General features: G+C 41.9%; 1 long non-coding RNA gene across 1 annotated transcript in view; it reads left to right on the top strand.

Moving 5' to 3' along the window:
- Positions 1-18,257, top strand: part of LOC133749229 (uncharacterized) — a 57,412-nt gene extending 39,155 nt beyond the window's left edge. Inside the window, exon 4 of the long non-coding RNA XR_009864580.1 lies at positions 17,917-18,257. This is a non-coding gene — a long non-coding RNA (uncharacterized LOC133749229). The remainder of the gene's footprint in view (positions 1-17,916) is intronic.
- Positions 18,258-18,593: the final 336 nt, after the last annotated feature.

Below are 18,593 nucleotides of genomic sequence, written 5' to 3'. Positions count from 1 at the left end.
GGAGAGCTGTTTCAAAACTGATCATATACCTGAATAGAAAGAACTTCCAGGGCCGGCGCTGGCACCGTGGCTCAACAGGCTAATCCTCTGCCTTGCGGCGCCGGCACACCAGGTTCTAGTCCCGGACAGGGCACTGGATTCTGTCCCAGTTGCCCCTCTTCCAGGCCAGCTCTCTGCTGCGGCCAGGGAGTGCAGTGGAGGATGGCCCAAGTGCTTGGGCCCTGCACCCCATGGGAGACCAGGAGAAGCACCTGGCTCCTGCCTTCGGATCCGCGCGGTGCGCCAGCCGCGGCGGCCATTGGAGGGTGAACCAACGGCAAAAGGAAGACCTTTCTGTCTCTCTCTCTCACTGTCCACTCTGTCAAAAATTAAAAAAAAAAAAACTTCCAGGCAAAATAAGGATATATCTAGATGCCTTTTCCACATCTGGGTGCCATGAGGAGTAAAGAGAAAATTATGTTAGGAGTGTTCATTTCAAAACCAAACAAGAAAACAAGACAAGGAAGAGCTAAAGAACTCATTAAAAGAGTCACAGAAAATTAATTTTAGCAGCAAAATAGCATTCCACTATCATTCTGGAAGCAGCTCTTCCTACCTAGCATTGCTACCACAGGGTCAACTCAATCAAACAGAAAGTTGAAACCAAAGACATGGGAAGGAGAGACGAGCTAAACAGAAAAACCTTCCAGAACACATAGGCAGACCACTGCCACTCACCTCTTCAAGCAGTCTGTTCAGACCTTTTCCCTCCCAAGTATCAGAGACTGTGAAAAAACTGGGAACACAACGTTTCTCATTCTAGGAGGTGAAAAGTTTAAATTACAAGAAGATGGGAAGGAGGAAATGGCAAAAGGGAGGAAAACCGTGGTTTGGTTCGGGCCAGTCAAACTTGGTAGGTATTTCTCAATTTAGGAAAATGCAGGGAAGATCAAAGGACTGATGGGCATTGTCATAAAACTGCCATGAACTTAAGTTCCCAAAGAGGAACTTTATTAAAGATTGTGCAGACTAAGCGAACCACTACCCAGAGTGGACTTCCGTTCTTTACATGTTAACGCAGCATTTATGCACTAGGCTCTCGGTAATGCATGTGGCATACCAGAGGGCACTGGGCAGTCACAGGACCATTCTGAGCAGGCCAATGTCAAGTAGGCCGTGAACCATCTCTAGGATACTAGAACTGCTACCATTTACTGAATGCTTCCCCTGTTCTGGGCAGTATTCAAGGCCACTTATGTTAGCTTCCACTGAATTCTTCCATCACCTCTGTGAAGTAATGCATCCTTGATTTGGTGATGAGAAAATTGAGGTTTACAAGCCAGCAACCGAGGAGTCCAGGCTTAGACCAAAGTGTCTCTGGTTCGGAGTCCATGCATGTACTCCTGCCAGACTGCGTCACTGCCACCTTACTCTAGCAGCTGTCTATAACCCGATGAGGGACAGGATGTCTTCTGATGACAAGAAAAGCACAGAACTCTCGGACATAGAGGGTTAAGTCAGAGGACTTAAGATCCTAACAGAGAAAACCCAAAGTGTGTGGCATAAGCACCTACCCCAACACTTGGCATATCATTGGTGTTCGATGTATGCTCATGTTGATGGAAAATGAAGACAAAGAAGGCAGGCTTAGGTTGGACAGATGGATAAATTATTGGCCAAGGAAAAAGATTTTCCCTTCTGTTTTGAATAAAGCTTATGGAAGTCTGAGTGGAAACCTAAATTTCAAAGAAATGGAAAGAAGCAAACCCAGCTGGTCCTGCCAGAGCTTGAGTTCCTACAGGAATGGAAGAGGAACATCCCACTGAGGTTCGAGGCCTGCAGACATGGTCTCTCAAACAGAATGCATCCTTACCCCTTTACTCAAACTCAAGATGGCAAGGCATCTAAAGACGTGGGATGGAAACAGCCCTCACAATTGCCTCTGTGGCTGTTTACTTCTGTTAGACTCTGAGGATGTCTCTGTGTGAAGATGCTTGCCAGGACTGGTTCGGGGGGTGGGGTGGGGAGTACGTGATTGGCGCCTTGTCTTTCCCCAAGCTTATTGCAGATCATAATACCCTATTTATTCAGCAACAGTGCAATCTGAGTCTCCAGCATCATTGTGTAATAAAGTTTCTTTTGTTTTCACCATGTGTCTATCAAAAGGATTTCAGGGCACTGATGATGCCCTTGGACATTTTTTTGAAAGAAAAGGGGAACATTTGAAACTATGGAAAATCTTAAATTATTTAGAAGCTTTCATCAGAGAGATCATCAAGTAATAAAGCTCTGATTGAGCTTCTGTTAAATTACAAAGCTAGGGAAAGAGGTGGCCAAGCGTGAAACCCTAATCACGTTCAATAGAAGGCCACATAAAAAGTTGCATTTTTAAACCACATTTCTTAGATGATCTTAAAATGTCAGCACCATGAAGAAGCCTGTTTTATAAAAGTTACACCTAGAAAATTAGGCAAGTTCCTTCAATTCACACTTCAAATATTTCTAGGAAAAAGCTTTTTGGTCCCTTTAAGTATTGGCAGAAAAATCCTATTTTTCACAGTATATAAGTATTTCATGATTTCTTGTTAATGTGACAAATAGTGCATTACTTTCACCTAGATAACCGTAAAATGAAATTTGCAAACTACAGAGCAGTATAAGGAAAGAGGAGACATCTCCACCTACAGATAAAATTGTATGGGGGACTTCAAAATGTTCACAGAAGGGGGAAGGCATTGGGACGCCTGCATCCATATCAGAATGGTGCCTCAGGTTACAGCTGCTCCACCTTGGCTCAGTTTCCTGTAAACGCACCTACAGGGCAGTGGCTGATGGCCCTGTACTTACATTCCTGCCACTCTCACAGGAGACCTAGATGGAATTCTGGGCTCCTGGCTCCATAGTCGCTCAGCCCTGGCTGTTGCAGGCAGGGGAGTGAAACAGCAGATGAAAGATACCTGTTGCTCTCATTATGCTTTTAAAATAGATGAAAATAAACATTTTTAAAAAGTTGTGCAGGGAAACTGGCGCTGTAGCACAGCAGGTAAAGCCGCCGCCTGCAGTGCTGGCATCCCATATGAGCGCCAGTTCAAGTCCTGGCTACTCCACTTCCTACCCAGCTCTCTGCTATGGCCTGGGAAAGCAGTAGAAGATGGCACAAGTCCTTGGGCCCCTGCACCCACATGGGAAACCTGGAAGAAGCTCCTGGCTTCAGATCAGCACAGCTCTGGCTGTTGCGGCCAACTGAGGAATGAACCAGTGGATGGAAGACCTCTCTCTCTCTCTCCGCTTCTCCTCTCTCTGTGTAACTCTGATTTACAAACAAACAAACAAATCTTTAAAAAAAAAAAAAAAAAAGTTGTGCAGGAGCGGGCACTTAGCCCAGTGGTTAAGATGTCTGCATCCCATATCAGAAAGCCTTTTGTATCCAGCTCCAGCTCCTAACTCCAGCATTCCTGCTGATGTAAACCCAGGGAGGTAGTAGGTAAAGGCCCAAGTAGTTGGGTCCCTGCCACCCACATGGGAGACATGGATGACTTCCTGGCTGGCAGCTTTGGCCTGGCCCAGCTTGAGCTAGTGTCAGTATTTGGAGAGTGAAATATGAGAGAGAGATTTCTCTGTGTCTCTCTCAAAACAAAATAAGTTTAAAAGAAATGAATTGAAAGTAGTTTATTTTGATGCAAAGAACTGAAATCCATGAGACAGGTGCTAAGCTACCAGAGCACCTATTTTTTAGGCAGCCAAAATCAACACATGTGTTCTTGTTACTCCTTGGTACTCACTGCCTCTATGAGATGCACGGTCTAGGAAACCCATGGCAATAGTTCTCCAATCTCAAACTTGTACTTCCCCCTAAAAATGAAAGAACAGACACTCTGCACCCTACAAAGTCAGAGCCCCAGGTGTAGTGAATCAGGTGCAATCAAACTTTGTCATTATAGAGGCTATTTAAAAAAAAAAAAAAAACTGCCCAAAGTTAATCTCCATGGTTTTGCATTTTTGATGCCACTGTGACTTAAGCACAACCTCTGCCCTCCTAATTTGGCCCTGGCTCTTAGATTCTTGGCTTCATTTTTTTGTTCTAAGGGAGATGCCCCATGAAATTGTAGCCATACTTAAATCTAAGGATGCTTGGGGAATTTTGGTTGGCATTTCTTTTTCTAGAAAGAGACAAGTGATTATGTCTCATACTGAAATAAGTTCCTGTGTATCTTTTCTCTTAAAGATTCCTTACCTAACTCAAGTATTGTTACATGGTCTCATCTTCAATGATTATTTAGACATATTAGTTTTACTGGTTCCTTGATCAACATTATTTGTTTCCATATCATTCTTAGATTCATGTTTCACTTACTGGAGTATGTTCTCAAGTGATTATTTGCCCATCTGAAAAACTGGGGTTGTATTCGACAAAAACTAGCCACTGTCTTTCAGGTAGTGTTTTATGAAATATACTTTGGAAAACAATATTATAAGCTTGCTAAATTTATGTTGAGTGAAAGTATTGAAATTTTTTAAACCAGATCTGCTTTCAAGATCAAACTTGCCTTTTTTTTTTTTTAAAGAGCTCCCTAAGTATTGGTGTGAAATGGTCCCCACATAAAGAATGACCAGGAATATAGTTATTTTATTATACATTTCAGCCAGATTTTCTTCCCTGTCTTATTGTATTACCAAATTGGAGACACAGAAAATTATATACATTTACTTAAGTTGTCAAAAATACAAACTTGTCAAACCAGGTGGGAGAAGTTAAGCTGTAGGCTTGTGAAGGAACCCTTCTACCCTATTCCCCTCACTCCCCTCATAGTAGGTCAATTGAATACTTGTGTTTATAGGACACGAAGACACATATCCTAGGCTTTTGTGTCAGCACTGTCATTGAGGTCTGTATGTCCAAATTTACTTTTGCTATCAATTTATAGAAAGTAAGGAGATGAGATTGGGATAAGAGCCAATACCAAGGTACAGAATGAATCCAGAATCCCAGGCCAGAATTAACAGTAGCATTTGAAGTAAAACTTCCTAAATAAAGTTATTTTCATCTGTAAGTGCTGGTTTCCACCCCACTTCCCCTACCTGCCAAGTTATTTGAACTCAGAATTTATTGTCAGGGCAACCAACCTATAGAGTGAAGGCATTGAGGAAACCATAAACATAATGTACTCTACTCTGGAAATGACAGAGTTAAATGTGAAAGACCAATCTCTTGTGGATTGGCTTCCTTAGATTTTGCTGGGTTTGGAAAATACGACAACCTTCACCTTCACATCCTGGAGTAGCCCTGCCACTCCCTCTGGAATTCCCACTATGAACCTTAACAAGATTTGCTTTGGGACTTTACAGTGAATGTATGGGGACTGTACAAACAGCTTCTAAGCCTTTTGAAGTTCATTAAGAGGAAGGAGTGGGGAGCTGCTTCCTGGAGGAGTATGGGGCACTGGGGAGCATTAAGGAAAGAAACAATGGCCGAGGAAATGTCCCATTTTCTGCACTCATTAGTTTCCAGGGATAATGAATTTCACAAGTTTGAGGGTCTTGAATGGACTTGTTACAGGTTCCAGTCCTGTTCCCACCACTGTCTTGGGGACCACACAGAAGTCCTCTATAGGAATTCACATTTGACAAAAGAGCCAGCATCATACCTGCCTGCCCTAGTCACCGAATGCAGACAGAAGATTGTGATTCCTGAAAATATGAAAAGCTTTTTGGAGCTTCTATAGTTAACAGATCTACTAAAAAGCAAATAAAGTCATTTTTTTCACTTTCCAATTCCCCAGATTAATTTTCTCATTCTCTAGGAAAGAGAACACCAGAAAAAATGGACAGTAATTGTCCTCCATAATTACATCAATCAGAGATAAACTCTGTGAAGCTTTTAATACATGTCCTTACAACCACCTAGATATGGATGATGTTGTTTTACTTTCAAAGTAAGAATCAGAAAATTTATAAGTTACAGCAAATGAGATTGATTTGTTTTTCACTTGGCAAAGTTATTAAAATAGAAGGCTACTATGGATTTTACTTCCCATGAAATTTTCTGGTTTTGCTAAACTACTCTAATTTTCTTTATCTGACCTTAAATCACAGTAATGGTTTTTAAATGGATTTGGTGTGGCTCACACACTTCACATGTACTACTGAACATCTATCATCAAAATTCTTGGAATGTCTCAAAGTTTCAGCTACAGCAATCATAATACTGTGACAGTGTCTTCCTTAGATATTCACATACAAACTGTTCAACAGACAAGGCTCCACTTGGTGTAATCCACACAATCTTTCTGCACCAGGACTTTCAATACTGGCTATAGTTGAATCAAATAATAAACTAGCAATTATCTAGTACCTATAAATTTCTAAGGAACTGTGTCATCAACAAGAGGTACAATTCCTCGTCCACAGAACTAAAAAGGGATGACTAGAGAGGCTCCTTAAAACAATTATTATACACACAGTCTTTATTGAGAGACCCACTTATCAAGCCATTTTGGAAACAGTTATTTTATTTAAATTTAAAATGTTCTCAGACCTGGCTCATTTGTTCCCCAGGCCCCATGTGCCTCTGCCATTAATTCTGACAAAAAAGAAAAAAGGCACAGACATAATGGCATCCAACTATAACTAAAGCCCAAGAAATCTTCCTAATGACTGAAAGCACATCTTGGGGAGAAAGACTCTTAACAATACAGGCACCATTTCAAAGCAACAGACAAACTGACCACCAGATATGCAAGTATATTGGGGACATTGGTAGTATGAAAAGGAAAAATGATTTTTAAAAAAAGATAAACTATATAGAAACAATGATATTACCATATGTAATACCATGGTATTACAAATACCACATGTTCTCCCTGATCTGTGGAAACTGAGTATCCAAAAGGTAATCTATAGAAGTAAAATTGATTCTTTGAGATGCGATGGCTTTGAACAGCTCTTGTCTTGACTTTTGAGGAACTTTTTTAAATTATTATTTGTTCAACTCCTTATTTAGTGTAGGGTTACTTTATGTACATAAAGTTAATCAAAAATAGATCTTAGAAAAAACAAGAATGGGAGTAGGAGAGGGAGGAGGAAGATGGGTAGAGTGTGAGTGGAGGGAGTGCAGTGTGGGAAGAATCACTATGTTTCTAAATTTGCATATAGGAAATTCTTTGTTTGCATACCTTAAATGAAAGGTTTCTAGGTAAAAAAAAAAAAAGTTAGAGTTTAACAAAATTAGGAAAACACATGACATGAATGAGAAATCCAGCAGAGAGAAACAAACTCAATAAATCAATGGTCTGTCTCAACAACAGACTAAATCAAGCAGAAGAAAGAATATCTGAACTTAAAGACATGTTTGACGAAAAATCCTCAGACATTAAAAAAAAACAAAAATTGAAAACAATGAAGACAGCCAATGAGACTTTTGGGGCATCATTAAAAAAGGAAAGGAAAAAGCATAAAGACCTATTCAATGAAATAATAGTTGAAAACTCCCTTAACCATGGGAATCATGTGGACATATACAGGAGGCCCATAGGACCCCACATAGAAATGACAGAAAATATCTTCACTGTAACCTATGGTACTCAAACTGCTACAACTAGAAAAAATTCTTGAAAAACCAAGAGGAAAGCACAATGTCACATTTAAGGAAACTCCAATTACACTAATAGATTTTTCGGCATAAAGCTTAAGGCCCAGGAGAGAATGGAATGATATATTCCAATTTCTAGAAGAAAACAATTGCAAACCAAGAAGATTATACTCAGCAAAGCTGTTTTTCATAACTCATGGAGAAATAGATATTCCAAGACAAGGAAAACCTTAAAAAGATATAGACTGGCAGAACAGATTTAACAAAGATCCAATTGTACATTATCTACACAGAATTCATTTCACCAACAATGACACATGTAGACTGAAAGTCAGAGGATGGGAAGAAATATTCCATACAAAAAATTGTACACAAGTATCTATAGACAAAATTGATTTTAAGACAAAAACTATAAAGAGACAAAGAAGGTCACTATTTTGAGAAAGGGATAAATTCTACATGAAGATAGAATGATAGTATGTGTATATGTACCCAATACTAGAGCACCCCATTTTTATAAAACATTGTTAGATCTAAAGGGAGAGAGAGGCTCCAGAATAATAGTGGGAAAACTCAACACCATACTTCCATCAATGGACAGGTTATCCAGAAAAAATAATCAATAAAGACTCAGAGCTATACAATTGACCACATGGATCCAACAGTCATTTACAGAACATTTCATTCAACCACTCCAGGACACATTCCTCTCATCAACACATAGAAAATTCTCCATGGTAGACCATACCTTAGGCCACAAGATGAGTCTCAAAACTCTGAAAATAGAAATCAGTTATCTTTTTGTACCACATTAGACTTAAACTAGAAACCAATGAAATACATTTTGAAAATGATACAAATACATGGATGACATGCTTCTGAATGAATAGTGGGTCACTGAGAAAAATCAGGGAAATTTAAATTTTCTTGTCACAAAAAAAATGGAAGGATATAAAAATTTGTGGAATAAGGGAAAAGTGGCACAAAAAAATAAGACGACTTCAAATAAACCTAGTAATACATCTCAAGGAACTAGAAAGGCAAGAATAAATCATATGCAAAATTAGCAGGAGGAATGAAAGATTAAAACAAAAACAAATGAAATAAAGAAAAACAATGATACAAAGAGTTGGTTTTTTGAAAAGACATAAAATTGATAATTCTCTAGCTAGACTAACCAAGAGGAAAAAAAAAAAAGATAAAACTGGAACTGAAAAAGGACACATAAAACTAATACCACAAAAATAAAGAGTCATTAGAAACTTACGAACAACTACATCCCAACAAACTGAAAATCTGGGAGTAAATTCCGAGATACATATAACCAACCACAATTGAAAAATAAAGATGTAGTAAATCTGAAAAGACTAACAATGAGTAATGAGGTGGAGTCAATAATAAATCTCCCAACAAAGAACAGCTCAGGTTCAGATGGCTACACTGCTAAGTCCTATTAAAATCTGAAGGAGGAACTGACACCAATTCTTTTCAAACTCTTCCAACCTTACCCTATAAGGGCAGCATTACCTTGATATCAAAACTAGACAAGTATATATAAAACTACAGACCATTCCCCCTGATAAACATAGAAACAAAAGTTCCTAAGACCGGCAAATCGAGTCCAATAACCACAAAGATTGTTCAGGTGGCAGACATTTGGTCAAGTAGTTAAGGTGTCTGTTGGGATGCCTGAATCCCAAATTGGAGTGGTTGGGTTCAAGTCATGGCTTCACTCCCTATTTCTGCTAACACACACTGAGAGATGCAGCAGATAATGGCTCACGTTCTTGGGTCCCTTCTACGCATATGGGAGATCTGGATTGCTTTCCTGGCTCCCGGCTCCAGACCAGTGTATCCCTAACTATTTGAGGCATTTGGGGAGTGAACAAGTGGGTAGGAGCTCTGTCCTTCTGTCAGTCATCTCTCAAATAAATAAAATAATAAATATCATTCCTTATGATTAAGATTTATCCCAGTGATATAAGGATGAGTCAACATATCCAAATCAACCAATATATCACATAATGAATAAAAACCATGTGATCATCTCAGTAGATGCAGAAATGCATTTAATAAAATCAACATCCATTCACGATTAAAAGATTGAACAAATTAGGTATAGAAGGATCATATCTCAACATATAAAGGTCATATATGACAAACGCACAGGCAACGTCATTCTGAATGGGGAAAAGCTAAAAGTACTTTCTGTAAAATCTGAACAAGAAAATGATAGTTTCTTCCTCCACCCTTATTCACTGAGGGACTAGAAGTCTTAGCTAGACCCAATTATTCCTATTCCCAGATAATCTGATTTGTAAAATATACAAAAACTCGAAGAGTCCCCCAGAGACTATTAGAACAGTTGCAGGACACAAAATCAACATGTGAAAAAGAATGATTTACTTGAAAGACTGAGTGACAGAGAGAGGGAGAGACAGAAGAGAGACTGATCAACTGGTTCACTCCCCAAATACCTGCAACAGTCAACACTGGGCCAGGTTGAAAACAGGGACCAAGAACTCCATCTAGGTCTCCCATATGGGTGGCAGGAACCCAAGCACTTGGGGCCATCATCTGCTGCCTCCCAAGCACATTAGCAGAAACCTGGATTAGAAATGGAGGTGGGATTTTAATCCTAGGCACTCTGATTATGGGTTGTGAGCATTCTGAGTGGTAGACCCACCACGCCACAACTCCTGCCCCCAGTATTTTTATAGAATATGTCACTCACTGAGAAAGAAGTCAAGAAGTAGTCCCATTCCTAATAGCTAGCAAAAATATCTAGGAATAAATTTCATCACAGTAGTGAAAGACCCCTATAATGGAAATATTAAAACACTGAGGAAAGCAAATGAAAACATGGAGTTGCTTCCCACGTTTGTGGATTGGAGGATTCTTATTGCTAAAATATGCACACAACCCCAATGCAATTTACATATTCATTGTAATTCTCATCAAAATACTCATGACATTCTTCATAGAAGAAAAAAAATCCTAAAATTTATATAGAAACACAAAAGCCCCTCCAAATAGCTAAATCAATCTTGAGCCAAAAAAAAAAAAAGAATTTGAGTCATCACAGTATCTGATTTCAAGACCTACTACAGAGCTATTGTAAACAAAACAACATGGTAGTAGCATAAAAACTGACACATGGGGAAGTGGAACAGTACAGAGAGCCAAGCAATAAATCCATGCCTTTGTAGTGAACTGTTTCTTGAAAAAGAAGACCACAAACACACACTGGAGAAAGAACAGCCTCTTCAATAAACGGTGCTGGATAAACTGGACAGCCACACGCACAAGACAGGAACCGTGACCACCAGCACTCTAATCCTACGCATGAAGACGACAAATACTGCATGTTCTGTCTCGAATGTGAAAGCTAAGACAAACAGTCTGTGAGAATTAGAATGGTGATTACTAAAGCCTGGGAAGGGTAGCACGGAGACAGATACAGGGAGCTTGGATAATCAGTACCAAAACCATTAGATGGAGTAAGTTCTAGCTTTCCACAGCGGCACAGAAGAGTGACTGTAGTTCACAATAGCCTAGCAGACAGTCTAGGAATAAACAGCAAAGGGAAGCTTGAGGTTCCTGGGGGGATGGGCTGCCCATGTATTAGGATTCACTCAACTTCCCCTCATTGCTGGACAGAGAGAATTTCCATGAATCACAGGAAGCCTTTCAAGAACAAGGCCAAACACAACTGAGCAGGACCAGGGAACACTAAGTTACTACAGGACCCCCTCTGAGCACCTTTCTGTCTCGCAGTTCTCTGCAAGAGGCTTGCTGTCCCAGAACAGCTGTCTTCCATATAAGAGGTTGACAAAGAGATTTGGGGGTTGCCCACCACGTGCAATCACACTCCAGTTCATCTGAACATCTGACAGCAGGGCAAGGAAGGACTCCTTTGTTGAGGTTAATTTCTTCTGAGAGGATTCATTCTGAGAGGAGGAGCGTGGCGGGGGCAAGAGGCGCAGAGTCACCACACAGACCCCGGGAGTCAGGTGAAAGCAGGCCAGAGGCGAGCAGCCCACAGACTCGTTTATTTCAGTTGGTACAACAGCTTATATAGCCAAGGCAGCCAATCTGGTCAAGGGGCGGTCTATGCCCTAACCAATCACAGCCTGTTGCCAGGCAGGCTCCGAAGCCATCCAATCACAGCCTGTTGCCAGGCAGGCTCCACTGCCAGGTGGGTTTCAAAGCCATTCCTGAGTAACTGATGTTCACTTGCCAGCGGCCATCTTGGCACGGCCTTCTCATTCCACCACATTTCCCCCTTTTCATTTATTTTTGAGCAACGGGAGGCATGATTCTTGGCCATACCATTGTTGACCCCGTTTCCATGTGGTTTCCGTATGCAGCTGTGCCTGTCTTAGGTTGTCCCCCAGGGGATCTTACCCGTCATTGACTAACCAGCGCTCAAAATGGGAGACCACAGGAGTGCTTGCTCAGATAGGGGTAGGAATGAGGAACAATGGTAATCAGGAATGGCATGACCGCACACAGGCTGTGGGCCATTTGAGTGGCTGACCAGAGCTAGTGGGGTATAAAACAGTAATGGATGTGGCTATGGGCAGTTTCTCAGGGTAGGATGATAGGGCAGGTGCGTCTGCTAACAAGGCAGACTCTCAGTCTTGTTCAGCTGGTTCTAGTTGGCTGTCAGTTGCAGGCTTGATGTTTCTGGCTGGTACCCAAATGGGCTGTCCCACATTCTCTGGAAAGACAAGCATATCCTCGACCCTTGGTTAGCAGAAGCCTTTTTACAGGCATTGGAATCCTGAATTTTGCGTATAATTCGACATTAACAGCAAACATGTGGGTGGCATGGGGTCTAGCAGCTGCCCTGAGAGCATGGGGTGCCTGAGTACTGCCACAAATGGGGGATCCTCACTGGGTGCAGATGGGATGACCTCGCATGAGTTATTGTCTTGAGGTCCTCTAAGTTCATCCCACGGGTATGTGGGGGGTGGCTGACAAGGCATTGCTACCTTGCTGCATTGTTTGCTGCATTGCTTTTTTTTCCACTATCAGAGCTCTCTCTCCCTAAGTCATCAACTATTGTCTATGAGACAGGGACCTGGAGTGTCAGGCTCTGATCACTGACAGATTCACTATGTTTGGTAATCTGCATGCGCTTCTGAGAGGGGGGTATCTTTCCCATGTTTGAGCACTTAAGAGTGGTGCACCACACCAACTCTAGCCAAAGAAAAGACATGCACAGCACTGCTGCCATAACAAAACAAATTCCTAGCACCTCAGCGGCTGATGGCATTCTGCAGGGGTTTCCCTAAGTTAGACAAACAGACAGTGGTGTATCAGATCGCAAATATGTCCTGTGCTTAGTGGGGGACTTCCTTGATTTGTTAGGTCAAGGCTGTATGCTCACACGGTGTCTCCGGAGTGTCACCTCTCTCGAGTGAGGGAAGATGACTTGGTTCTGAATTCTGGGATGATCAGTACCTTATGTGAATTTGCTGGGTGAACCGAAAGTAAAAGGAGGAGCCGAGAAGCGGCATACGCTTCTGGGTGGTGTGTGCCTCACCTGGGGTTACTTAGACCAAGGACAACGACAAGGAAAGGGGCGTAGGAGGGGGTTCTGTGCTCACCCTCACAGAACTGAACAGCACACAAAACACCAAGGGGCCTACTTGCCAAAATCAAGGGGGGACCTCACCAAGTCCAACACACTGTCTCTCTCAGTCACGTTGGTGCCAGATGTTGAGGTTGGTTTCTTCTGAGAGGATTCATTCTGAGAGGAGGAGCGTGGTGGGGGCAAGAGGCGCAGAGTCACCACACAGACCCCGGGAGTCAGGTGAAAGCAGGCCAGAGGCAAGCAGCCCGCAGACTCATTTATTTCAGTTGGTACAACAGCTTATATAGCCAAGGCAGCCAATCTGGTCAAGGGGCGGTCTATGCCCTAACCAATCACAGCCTGTTGCCAGGCAGGCTCCGAAGCCATCCAATTACAGCCTGTTGCCAGGCAGGCTCCATTGCCAGGTGGGTTTCAAAGCCATTCCTGAGTAACTGATGCTCGCTTGCCAGCGGCCATCTTGGCATGGCCTTCTCATTCCAACATACTCCTTCCACCCTAGCTCCTCACCAGGGACCCCTCTCTTAGGGAGTATATTCCTTTAAAAAAAATTCAGCATCATGTCCTACCAAGTCCACATAAATGTAATCAGCACCAATCTTGTATCCTGCTGGTGAAATAGCACAGCCGCACAAGAGCATCATCATGAAATCAGCAAACCGGGCCTCCTTGAAAAGTCAAAGGCAAAAGCCTTGAGAGTCACTAAGGCAGATGGGAAGGCAGATGGGAAGGCAGCTGGAAGAATCAGCCACACAAAGCGGTTGGGGTTCAAGGAGGATGAAACACAGCATCGGGCATTGCACATTTACACAAAGGCAAGGGCTGTAACCTTTGTCAGGCTTTGCACTGAGCTGAATTCATGACTTACCACAAAGAGATACTTGCTGGGAACTGGCCACACCAAGTGTCAAGACCAGTTCTAAGGGTGTTTTCTGATCCCTGGCCCAGTTTTAGATGCTCAGAGGATTTCTAAACAGCCTGTGGCAGGTGGTCCTTCATCTAAATGTGATTCTTGGATGGCTTGAATGACTACTTCGCTAGAGTAACAGAAGAGGAGGAATTCTTATTACAAAAAAGGTACCAGTGCTTGCAACAGTGGCATCCCATATCAGAGTACTGGTTCAAATCCCGGCTGTTCCACTTCCATTTCCGCTCCCTGCTAATGCAGTGGATGATGACTCAAGTGCTTGGGTCCCTGCCACCCATGTGGGAGACCTGGATGAAGCTTGTAACTTAGTATGGCCCAGCCTCAACCATTGTGGCCATTTGAGGAGTGAACCAATGGATCAAAGATCAATAAATCAATCAATCTCTCTCACACATGCACACTCTGCCTTTCAAATAAAATAAATATTTTAACAAAATAGGCAATGAGGTGAATAGACCTTCAACAAATTTTATCATTGGAGTAAAAGCACCATGGGGTGAATCAGGCCTGAATCATTACAATGCAGGTGTGTGGATACTCAAAACTCAAAAGCGAATGACAGTAGACCACCTGAAAGATGTTCTTGAGGTCATGACCTTGGATCCAGCAGCTCTATCATCGGTTCCCAAAAAGCCAGTCTTGACAACTCAGTGATCCCATTTTGCCAGGGTTCATTAGACCACAAAATTATTGCCTCTTTAATTTTGGGCATGTTAGAATGTTTCAGAAGTTGTGGTCAAAGTATGCACATACACACACACACACACAGCACCAGGAGTCTCATTTCTAATGATTCCTATGGTTCTCAGAGTCAGCCTTTCCCAATTTCTCATAAAGTCCAGAAATTTTCTACAATCATCCAATGACTGCCAAGGCCCTTGCTGGCTATACAGTGTAGTCCATAACAATTTTTCCCCAAAATGTAGATGCACCTGAGAATTGGGGGTGAGGGGTGAGGAGCATTTAAAGTTACAAACTGTTAGGTCCCATTTGAAATGAATTAGGTCAAGAATTCGGGTGCTGGATAGAGACAAGGGCATTGAGAATTTTAAGAGCTCTGGAGCTGCTTCTAACATGCGAAGCTGAGGTCCATTGCTTAGACACACAACAAGCGTGAGATCAGATCTGGCTCTAAACTACTGCTGATGACTTGTAGAACAAGTCGTGACAGCAGGCAAATGGCTTCATTTATCTGGATTTAGACTTCCTCTATCAATCTGAAAGACTGATAATGATGACCCCTTTCTCATGTGTTTGTCATTAGCTTAAATTTAGAAAATAGATGTCATTCACCAGACAGTGGTTATACAATTTGTAGCCACAACAGCCTTTTCAGGGAATGGCAACGTGGGCGTGCTATTTTTCCCTGTCATCCTGCATTAGGGTTTTGTAGTCAAGTCGGCCTCCCAGAAACCACTAAATTCTATGTATTTCTAAATATATCTCAGTTCTGCAGAGGGCAGAAGCCCATTTGGCAACCTTTGACTTCTAAAATCTGGCCACTCCCCCTTCATCCAATCTGAACCAGTCAGGATGCTCTCCTCCAGGGGTTCTGGGACTTAACTGGTCCCAGCACAGTCCACAGTCCTGCTCACTTCTTTATTTAGTTGCTTGTGGTTCATACATCAGTTATCATTTTACCATCAGTGCTGTTGAAAATTGCAGCTCTAAGTGACCTTCCAAAATAACCAGATAGACTGAGTCATATGTGGATACATGGACCCTTAGCTCTGGTTCTGTGAATGACTCGAATTTCTTAAGTATTGGATTTACTTGTTATATTGCATCTCCAGGGCTTAATTTTTCACCCGTTTGGAATCACTTTTGTTGTGCTACTCAAAATGTCAGGTGAGCTTTATACTCTGAAGTACTTCCACAATTTAGATTGGATATTCATTGCCCTTTTTGTTGTGTTGACATCTGCAATGACAGTGCAAAAGCCATAGGAAGTAAACTGTAGATGCCTTAATACGAATCAAAGTGATAGTTTCACTCTACTCTTTGCCATCACCTACTCATTGTAAAAAAAAAAAAAAAAAAAAAACACTTAAGAATTCTGAAAATTAAATTTATACCAGAATGTCCTTGAGGAAACAGTAAGAATTACTATGGGTGTTTCTAATGTTCTGTGACACAGTGGATGTAAACCTGCAGTGCGTTAGACAGGATGACTGTCCCAGGGACATGCACTTGAGCTGTGACCAAGCTGTGAGCTGAATTGTCACTTTCTCAGCACAGGGGAAACCAGTGTTACTTGAACACAGTTTTTAATTTGAAAAGGTGACTGGCAAAAAAGCAATGGCTCTTGTCACCTGATCACTGACTTTTTTGACAAGTGCCTTTGTTGTCACACAAAATCTGAACAGGACTCATCATTGTCAGCTGTTTCCTAATACTTAAGAATTTTCTAATGCAGCAAATTTTGATATTATTGGATATAATTCTTTTACTATTATGGGATGGGATGGGTCAGCATTTAGGAGAGCTGCATAATTTACTGAGCCAGTATTTTCTAATGCTCAGGGCAATGCCAGTACAAAGCCATTCAATGATAAAAGTCCACTCAATGTGGAGGGGAGATCAACAGCTTCATCATGATACAGATGAAGAGTTCACTAATACTGCTTCATATTCCACACTGCACTGACTTAAGAAAATATTCTCTTAATATTATTACTAGTAGCTTTTTAAGAAGCTATTAAGGGGTCAGCACTGTGTGGAGTGGGCTAAGCCTCTGCCTGCAGCGCTGGCAAGCCATATTGGCACCAGTTCAAGTCCCGGCTGCTCCTCTTCCAATCCAGCTCTCTGCTGTGTCCTGGGATAGCAGTGAAAGATGACCCAAGTCCGTGGGCCCCTGCACCCACATGGGAGACTCAGAAGAAACTCCTAGCTCCTGGCTTCGGATCGGCATAGCTCCGGCCGTTGTGGCTATCTGGGGAGTGAACCAGTGGATGGAAGACCTCTCTCTCTCTCTCTCTCTCTCTCTCTCTCTCTCCCTCTCCCTCTCCCTCTCCCCACCCCTTTTTCTCTACCTTTACCTCTATCTGTAACTCTACCTCTCAAATAAAAAAAAATCTTTTTAAAAAAGTTATTAAAATAGTCCTCTTTTCCAAACCCATTCATATAAAACAGATCCTTTATATACTTTCACTGAATAATTTATCATAACACATTGAGCACAGAAGTAGATGAAAATCTAATTCAGCCATTCTCAATAAGGCCTTGAGTGTACAAGTCCCTGAGATATTGTTCTAGATGAATAAGGATTGTCAATTTTCTGATAGCTACATTGAAAAAAGGAAAAACATCCTTTTCTTACAAAATGATCTTAATCTTCACAATTTTATCTTAACATATTGAAGAGGAAGAACTCGATTTTAACTATTTTTTGGAAGTCATTCTAATGTTATTGAGCTTTGTATCAAAAATACATTAACCAGTGTAGCAGAATTGTGTTCAGTAGCATGTAATGAGAAACTAAAATTACAAGGGAGATTTTTTAAATAGAAAAAGTTCAGGGGCCAGCACCGTGGCTCATTTGGTTAATCCTCCACTTGCAGTGCCAGTGTCCCATATGGGCGCCGGGTCCTAGTCCCGGCTGCTCTTCTTCCAGTCCAGCTCTCTGCTGTGGCCGGGGAGGGCAGTGGAGGATGGCCCAAGTGCTTGGGCCCCTGCACCCGCATGGGAGACCAGGAGGAAGCACCTGGCTCCTGGTTTCAGATTGGCACAGTGCTGGCTGTGGTGGCCATTTGGGGAGTGAACCAACAGAAGAAGACCTTTGTGTCTCTCACTGTCTATAACTTTTTTTTTTTCATTTGACAGGTAAAGAAAAAGTTCAGAAAAAATCTTGAAAAACTGGGGCCAGCGCTGTGGCGCAGCAGGTTAAAGCCCTGGCCTGCAGCGCCAGCATCCCATATGGGCGCTAGCTCAAATCCTAGCTGCTCTACTTCCAATCTAGCCCCTGCTAACTTGCCTGGGAAAGCAGCAGAAAATGGCCCAAGTCCTTGGGCCCCTGCACCCACGTGGGAGACCCAGAAGAAGCTCCTGGCTTTGGATCAGTCCAGCTCTGGCCGTTGCAGTCATTTGGGGAATGAATGAGTGGATGGAAGATATTTCTGTCTCTACCTCTCTCTGTAACTCTTTCAAATAAATAAAATCTTGAAAAAGAACCAATTTGTAGGACTCAACCTTCCTGATTTCAAAATTTGTTGCATGTGTTGCTGGCATACAGACAGACATTTAGACCAATGGAATAGAATAAAGAGCCCAGAAATAATCCCATGCATATACAGCCAAGTTATTATCAACAAGGTGCCAAGACTATTCAAGGGGGAAAGACAGTCTTTTCAATAAATGGTGATTTAAAATGAACTGAGTATACACATGCCAAAGAATGAAATTGAACCTCTACCTAACACCAGATAAAAAGAATAGGTTAAAGACCTTCATATAAAGACTTCAACTACAAAACTCTGAGGAAAAAAAACACACAGGCAAAA

Source organism: Lepus europaeus, chromosome 20, assembly GCF_033115175.1.
Source record: "Lepus europaeus isolate LE1 chromosome 20, mLepTim1.pri, whole genome shotgun sequence".
NCBI lineage: Eukaryota > Metazoa > Chordata > Mammalia > Lagomorpha > Leporidae > Lepus > Lepus europaeus.
The sequence above is the reverse complement of the archived record's forward strand: the minus strand, read 5'-3'. Positions and strand labels throughout refer to the sequence as shown.